Source organism: Tiliqua scincoides, chromosome 1 (genome assembly GCF_035046505.1).
Source record: "Tiliqua scincoides isolate rTilSci1 chromosome 1, rTilSci1.hap2, whole genome shotgun sequence".
Classification (NCBI taxonomy): Eukaryota; Metazoa; Chordata; class Lepidosauria; order Squamata; family Scincidae; genus Tiliqua; species Tiliqua scincoides.
Window position 1 is genome coordinate 177,600,407 of NC_089821.1, and position 7,828 is coordinate 177,608,234.

Here is a 7,828-nt window from a genome sequence, read left to right on the forward strand (position 1 = left end):
TTGATAATGGCCCGTGGCAAAAGAAAAGGCTGAGAGGTGTGTTCCCTGAGCTCTCAAAGAAAGAACTTTTCAAACATGAACATTCAGGGCTTAATGTAACTGAAATTGTGATGCTGAGGTAAAATATTTTCTCCCTTAATACCAAATATAGACGCTGCAGGAGTTCAAATTGAAGTAAATTACAGAGCAGTATAGGAACAAACAATATGATAATCAAAAGGAATTGGCTTGATATTGTTGCTGTTACATTTCATACAAACTTTCCTTTCAATGACCCAGAGGATGTCATTCTAGCATAATGGCAGGAACAATTTGAATCAGTAACATTTCTTATCCCTAGGAGTTTTCAGTGTCTCTCTCTCTCTCTCTCTCTCTCTCTCTCTCTCTCTCTCTCTCGCTTCCTCTCTTTAACCCTTCATCATAGAACACAGTGAATTTTCTGCAAAATGCTACAATTTTATCTGCTTAATTTACGGTAAAACAATTTTTCAGGAAAAAAAAACCTGCCCCATTCAAAGTAAAATCTGTTGGTGCATTAAGTAAGATTGCTTTATTGCTTTAGGAATAAGATGATTGATAATACAGATAAAAAATTCCAACAGATTATGCCTACAAAAGTGACAGAAAATGCATACAAATGTATCTCAAGGACCAATATTTTTCTTAGGGCACAATCCTAACCAGGTCTACTCAGAAGCGAGTCCTAGTTTTTTCAATGGGGCCTGCTCTCAGGAACACTGGCGTCGCTAGGGGGGTGCAGGGGGTGCAGGCTGCACCAAGTGACGTGCCCTGGGGGAGGACGCGCTAACATCGTGGGATTAGGAGCTACCATGTCATGCCATACACCGTGGGATGTGGAATGGCTAGCAGAGTGCAGTGCAAAAAACAGAACTGTTACGTTCAAATGTTACGGCCAAAAAACCGGAAGGAAAAAATGCATGGAGCTCTATGGAAAGTGAAAGTGAGCCATATCACGTGTTTACTCGTGAGTAGGCAGACTTGCCATAGTCCGCCAGAAAGGGCAGGTTGAGAGGAATCCAACAACACCAGAATGGTCCCAATCCAATGAATGCAGTCCCCCCCAAAAAACACTCGAAAAGCTCCCCCTCCCAGCTGCGAGTCTGAGCTGGAAATGAAGCCACATGGCTGTATTTACTCACAAGTAGGCAGATTTGCCTTAATCGAGGCAGGCTGAGAGGCTCCAAGGACGTTAGAATGGTCCTCATCCAATGAATGCAGCCCCCAAAAACACCAAGAAGGAGGTTCCTCCCTCCCAGCTGCTTCCCTCCCAGTCTATAGAGCCCCATGGAAAGCAAAGCAGCCTCACAGTCACATTTACTCATGAGTAGGCAGGCGTCTCTTGGCTGGTGGTCAGGTCAGGCAAAGGGGAATGTGAGGACACCAGAAGGGTCCTGATCCGATGGAGCTGGAGTGCAACAGAAGGCAGCCTTCCCCCTCCCCCCCCCAAAAAAAAAGAAAAAAAAGAGGCTTGAATGGTAAGGGGAAAGTTTTCTATTTTGCACTTGCAAAGCCAGGTGGGTCTTTATTCTGCTGTGCCTGAAATAGAAGAACTTTAAACTGGGCACTGGGAGGGCTGGAAATCTCACTGATTCATTTTGGGGGTGGTTATTGTAGGCAGGCTACAGAGTAAGCTCCGTTGACCACTATGGGACTTACTTCAGAGTAGACATGCATAGGATTGGGCTCTCAGGCTGCAGTCCTACCCACACTTTCCTGAGAGTAAGCCCCATTGAACACAATAGGACTTACTTCAGAGTAGATTCACTTGGCAAAACAGGACTGGCTCCCCCTTACATGCCTGATCTCATCTGATCTCGGAAGCTAAGCAGGGTCAGGCTTGGTTAGTACTTGGATGGGAGATTGCTTGGGAATACCGGATGCTGTGTCTTTTGAGACTGAAGGTTGCCAACCAACCAATTTAATTATTTATAATTATTTATTTTAATTTGCTTGATGGTGTCACTTCTGGCCATGACATCACTTCCAATGGGTCCTGGACAGATTGTCATTCTAAAAAGTGGGTCCCAGTGCTAAAAGTTTGAGAACTATTGAGAAGCCTATGCATGTCTACTCAGATGTAAGTCATATTAAGTACAATAGGACTTACACCCAGGTAAATGTGTACAGCAGTGGTTCCCAAACTTTTCAGCACTGGGACCCACTTCTTAAAACAACACTCAGTCAGGACCCACCTAGCTTTATGAGACTTAAAATAAAAGTTTCACTTTACCAGCCGCTCACACCTCTGCTTTTATCCTTTTAACTATGGCAGGGAAACTGCTTTCTGGAGTGTTTGTTAAGCTCCACATTCTTCAGACTGGGACCATTCTGGTGGCCTTGCATTTCCCTTCACCTGGCCTTCAATAAGAACTGAGGCATGTTCATCTACTTGCAAGTAAACTTGCACATGTGGCTCAGTTTCACTTTCCATAGGGCTCAATGTATTCTCAGTTGTGGTTCACGCTGTAAAAGGGGAAGATGCTCCTCTGCAGCATTTCACATAATGGTCTGCTAAAATGTGCTCAGAAACCTGCCAAATGCTAGCATATGTTAGCATTGCAGTTGATTGGTATCTACTACTAATATTGTGTGTTCAAGTATTGGGCACTTCCATGCTTTTCTCTTGGTTTTTAATTGAAATCATCTTGCATCAGCCATTTCCTTGAATAAGGTGTTCTTACAGTATGTCTCAAAGAGCCATTAATAATGGACACTCGTCTACATCATCATCTATCTAAGAATACTAAAGCTCTGCCCTGAGGGAGCACTTTGGATCCTAGCACTCTTTCTTCCAATCCAGTAGGGCGACTGCCTAGACTAGAGAAACTGTATTTGTAAGTTGCTGAAGGCTAGTTGGGACTAAAGCAATTGCTAACTGCTGCACATGTAATAAAATGTGTTCCCATTGTGGATGAAATACTCTTATATCCACACAGGTATGTGTAGGGTTATACACAAACTCCCCATGTTTGTGCCATCCATCACATCAGCTGCACACACACCATTCACCACTCTGTTCGCCCACAATTCCAGTGCACCTTAGAGGGTGATTCCCAGATGACCCTTTTCCAGGCTGGAATACATACTTAGAGCAGGCATGTCCCAGTCCCACTGTTTATAATTCATTTCATGAAGGCTGAGGAAGTAAGAAACCACCACACCGCTTCTTGCCATCTCCTAGGTGAATGATAAACTTTATACACCTTATCAATCAAGGATATGTAGTTTGTTTTGTTGCTTGGGAAAGTTTCAGACAGAAGTGAAATAAGTAACAGAGAGCTTTGAGACAAGGAGCTACTGTGACATAACACATGCACCGAAGCTGCACCTCTGTATAAATAGCAGCAAGGAACCCACAAGTCTCACTGAGGAACTAGGCTTCAAAACAGAGCTTTTGCAAATGCTATTGCTAATTTTGTGCTGTATGTCTTGAAGAACCTGGGGAGTGGGTGCGTGGGGGTGTCCATTTTTCTATTTGAATTATTTATAATGCCTGCCAAACATACCCTAACCAACAATTACTATTTAGCTAAGCAAAGTGACATCTTAAGCAGAGACCTGATATCTGTTTGTGATATCTTTTGAAAAAGTCACCAAATAAAATTTGAAATCACAGAAAAAGCTGTCCTGTCCAAATGGGCTGAGTCTCGTAAGTTTTTGTGAAAGTGGGGAATCTAGCAGAAATGGCCAGCATGGTGGAACCATAGAAGGCAATCAAGGTGCAAACTGGTTGGCAGGAAACACACGTGTATATGTGTACTTTTGCATAAGTACAGGAAAATGATTCTGTAGCAGTTGGAAGAGAGCCTTCCCTTCCCTTGTTGAGTGGGTTAACCAGTCAGTGTAAACTGAGTAGGCAGGCAGCAGCTGGGCAAGAAACGGGCTTGCCTGGAGAGTAAAAAATTATTTTTAGTTTGATGCATGCATGTCTATACATGCCCATGAATTGTGAGATCCAAGTGAAGAATATAGGTCTTTCAGTTCAATCTTATACAGGACTACTTGGAAGTGGGCTTCATTGTGTTCATTAGGTCCTACTTCCAGGCAAGTGTGCGTAGGATTTCAGCCATACCACTGTATAGCATAACGGCTAAGAGTGCTGCTTGTAATAATGCCTTGAAAATGGCATTCCCTTCCTTGTTGTACTGTCTACATCAGTACATCATCATATTATGACTTTTCCTCATCAATGGTGACTTTTCCACATCAACAGGGATTCCATTTCAGGCAACATTCCTTTAGCAGGAATACAGTGTGGACTGGCTTGAAAAGTGTCAGTTGTGAGCCAGGGACTCCCCATATCTCCTCTTAGTTGTGAGCTGGAGCATTCCTCTTGTGGAATGTTTGTTCCCTCCTTTTAGATCCAGAAGTTTCCGAACAATCCTCTGCATATACGTGGACTTCACATATATGCAGGACTGCTGAGAGCTGGCATTGGACCTGTGGCAAGATGCCTGATTGCCCCCCCATTCCTAAATTTTCATCTATTTTGTAATAAATTTATTACTATATAGTTTGTTTTGTCATGGTCCAGACCCCCAGAAGCCCAGGCCCCAGGGATTTTGCCTCCCTGCGCTTCTTCTCCTCAGGCCCAATGGAGTCAATGGTTGGTTGGCAACCTTCAGTCTCGAAAGACTATGGTATAAGCCTACAGCACCCGGTATTCCCAGGCGGTCTCCCATCCAAGTACTAACCAGGCCTGACCCTGCTTAGCTTCCAAGATCAGACGAGATCAGGCATGTGCAGGGTAACAGTTGCTGTCTTGTTTGTACAAAAAGTGGCTGCTTTGGTGGAGGGTGAAAGGTTCTGTGAAATGCCTCCTTCATTTCCTTATTTAAAGGATCAAATCTTGCGTACCTTATGAGGTAATGATCTTGGCACAACCTTTTGGACTACTAGTTATTTCTTGAGTCAATGGAGATTTCTTAAAATCCACTTTTTCTTGAAATATCTATTTTGCCTGTAACTATGGGAGATCCGTGCTTTTCCATCAAGCTCGTTGCAAAGATTAATGTCAGCAATAAAACTCACACAGGAAATAGAGGCACTATCAAAGCTCCAACTCAAAGAGGGAGATGAAAAATACAAACAAAAAGCACATTCTCTGTTATTGCCCTATGCTACATGATGGACGGATGCTTTAAAATCATTGCAAACACAATATAAGACTATAAATCATGTCTAGGACCAGCAGATTGCTCATAAATGACGGATTATGCAGTATGAGGAAGACAAAAGTATTAATATTTACTCTTAACCTTAAGCTCCCCCCCTTTTCCTGTAAGTCACACCCTTCAGCTGAGCCTCAGTAGCTCAATTGTCAAGAGCATTCATTCATTCATTTTCTTCTGTGATGGGCTAGATTAGCACATACACACACACACACACACACTGTTTTCACATTAGCAAATTGTGACATGAATGTGTTTCAATGAATATGTTTCAATGATTCCCCCCTCCAGCACAGGATGTGTACCTATAGCTGACTGACAGCCCAATCCTAAACGGGTCTACTCGAAAGTCAGTCCCATTGTGTTCAAGGGGCTTGCTCCCAGGAAAGTGCGCATAGGATTGTAGCCTGAGGTTCCAATCCCATCCAATTTTCCAGTGCCAGTGTAGCTGTGCTAATAAGGTATGCACTGCATCCTGTGGTGAAGAGGCAGTCACAGAGATCTCCTCAAGGTATGGAAACATTTGTTTCCATACCTCAGGGCTCCATTGTGGCTGCACCAGTGCTCGAAAGTTGTATAGGATTGGGCCCTGAGCCCCATGTTACACAGAAGTAACTCCCAACCCTACCAACTCCAGCTGACATAGGAGGTCTTAGAAGGCAGCTACCATTATTGCAGTACTTCCGCCATTCAAATCAAACTGGAAATGAATACATTTCCAGTGTCTTGGCTACATGACACCAGTGCCCACCTAAATGAGAGCACAGCTGGAAGAGAAGGAAGTAAAAGGTTGCTGTGAACTGGAGCTTCAATGAACTATACATGCTTCTTCTGCTAGCATGAGTGCCTGGAGACATTCCTGACTACACTAGAAAAAAGTTACAGCAGAAAGCAAGTTTATAATTTCAGGATTTCTTTTTCCCCCCTCTCATCAGAAACCAAATTTATTTTAAATCAGTTTATTACCCTTCTTATTACTTGCAAATGAATAATTAAAGGAGTAATGGTAAAACACTCTGTTACTTAATTTAAAGAGCACAACATCGATCACAAAGGAAATCATAAATTTCATTTTTCTGAAAACATCTGCAGCCGTATATATTACTGCAGATAATCCAATTACTTCTTCCCATGATTTACAGTTACATGTTTTTGTCATTAGACTTAAGCACTTGCAAAAGAGTGATAGACATGTCACATTGAGAAGTTGTGAGAAAAAGCTTTGCAGGAGAAGAATAATGGTTCAAACCTGACTTGTTTCACAAGGCCCAATCTTATTCAGGGCCAAGGGCAGTGAATCTTGCAATCTGCTGCCACATTCCAGTGGTATGAGAGCTGTGTGCCACCACTGTGCACTTCAGAGCAACAGTGGTAGAAGAATCCTCACACATGCCAGTGGCTCCTGGGTGCTTTGCTGGACAAAGTAAAGTGGTGGCAGGGGCATTTGGGGATAGGATTAGGGTGAGGAGGGGTGGGGGGAGGATTCTGGCAACAGCAGCACATTCCAAGATCCTATCCCCCTTTTTCTGGGCTAACATACCCTCCCTATGGGATACACTATGGCTTCTTCAGTCATAGACTTCTGTGGTTACTGTGGATTTTCCTGCTGATTTTAATCATTGACAGAAGTGGGCAAGAAATCATGCACTAGTTAGTCATAGGTAATTCTGCTTCATTGGTATACAGGCCTTGATGATATGTTTCTAATGTGCATTTGCATGGTTACTCTTTCTTAGAAAAAGGCCACTAATTATTTGGGCAGGGGTCATGGGAGCACATTTAGAGGACTGAATAACACTGGAAGAATCATGGGGAAATGTCAGTGCTTGGTGATGTTTCCATCTTTAAAAAAAAATGAAGCTATAAACCCACCCTCTCCATTCATTGTATGGAGTTCATGGAGAAATAACCTGCCTAATAAAAATTGGTCCGAATTAGGAACTTTAATAGCAGATACAGTGTCAGGTGAAGCTACTGTTCCAGAGCCTTCAAAGGTTTTCACTACCTCTCAAAGTGCCTAGGTTTAAGCCAATTCAGAATATAAAATCTGTATGCTCTGGATGTGAGTATTTTTGCATGTATGCCTATTTTGCTATACTATTGTTCAGAAAATTTATATATTGCTTTTCAACAAGAAGTTCACAAAATGGTTTAAGTAGCTAAAATAACACATAGTTCCTTAAATAAGCACATAGTTCCCAGTTTCAGAAGGACTTAGCAGCTAACAAAAGATGCAAAAGAAACATCCTCAATCAGCCACTAGAGAAGGTGCTATACTGGTTTGAGGAGGAACATTTGCTCTCCTCTTGGTAAACAGAGCTTGTGCTTAGTTCTATTTAGCAGCAGACGGAGTTCTGTTGCAAAGTGAGTTTAAATACTCCATACTGCCAAAATGCAAATGTACTATTCTTTGGTGCACTATTCCAAATGACAAAACTGAAAAAAGTCAAAAGGAAAAAATGTCAAATGGAATTGGTATGGATAGAGCTTTGAGTACTTTGGGGCTTATTACGGCAACCAACTGATCCAATTTTCTCAGTCATCTGAAGAATCTGTGACTTGTCAGCTCTGCAACTCACAGAGAGACTTCAATTTCACTGTGAGAAACCAACTGTAGGCAAACCAAAAGTCAAAAC

The 7,828-nt window shown here is 42.5% G+C and overlaps 1 pseudogene; it reads right to left on the reverse strand.

Moving 5' to 3' along the window:
• Positions 1–4,666: 4,666 nt before the first annotated feature.
• Positions 4,667–4,783, reverse strand: LOC136638457 (5S ribosomal RNA; annotated as a pseudogene).
• Positions 4,784–7,828: the final 3,045 nt, after the last annotated feature.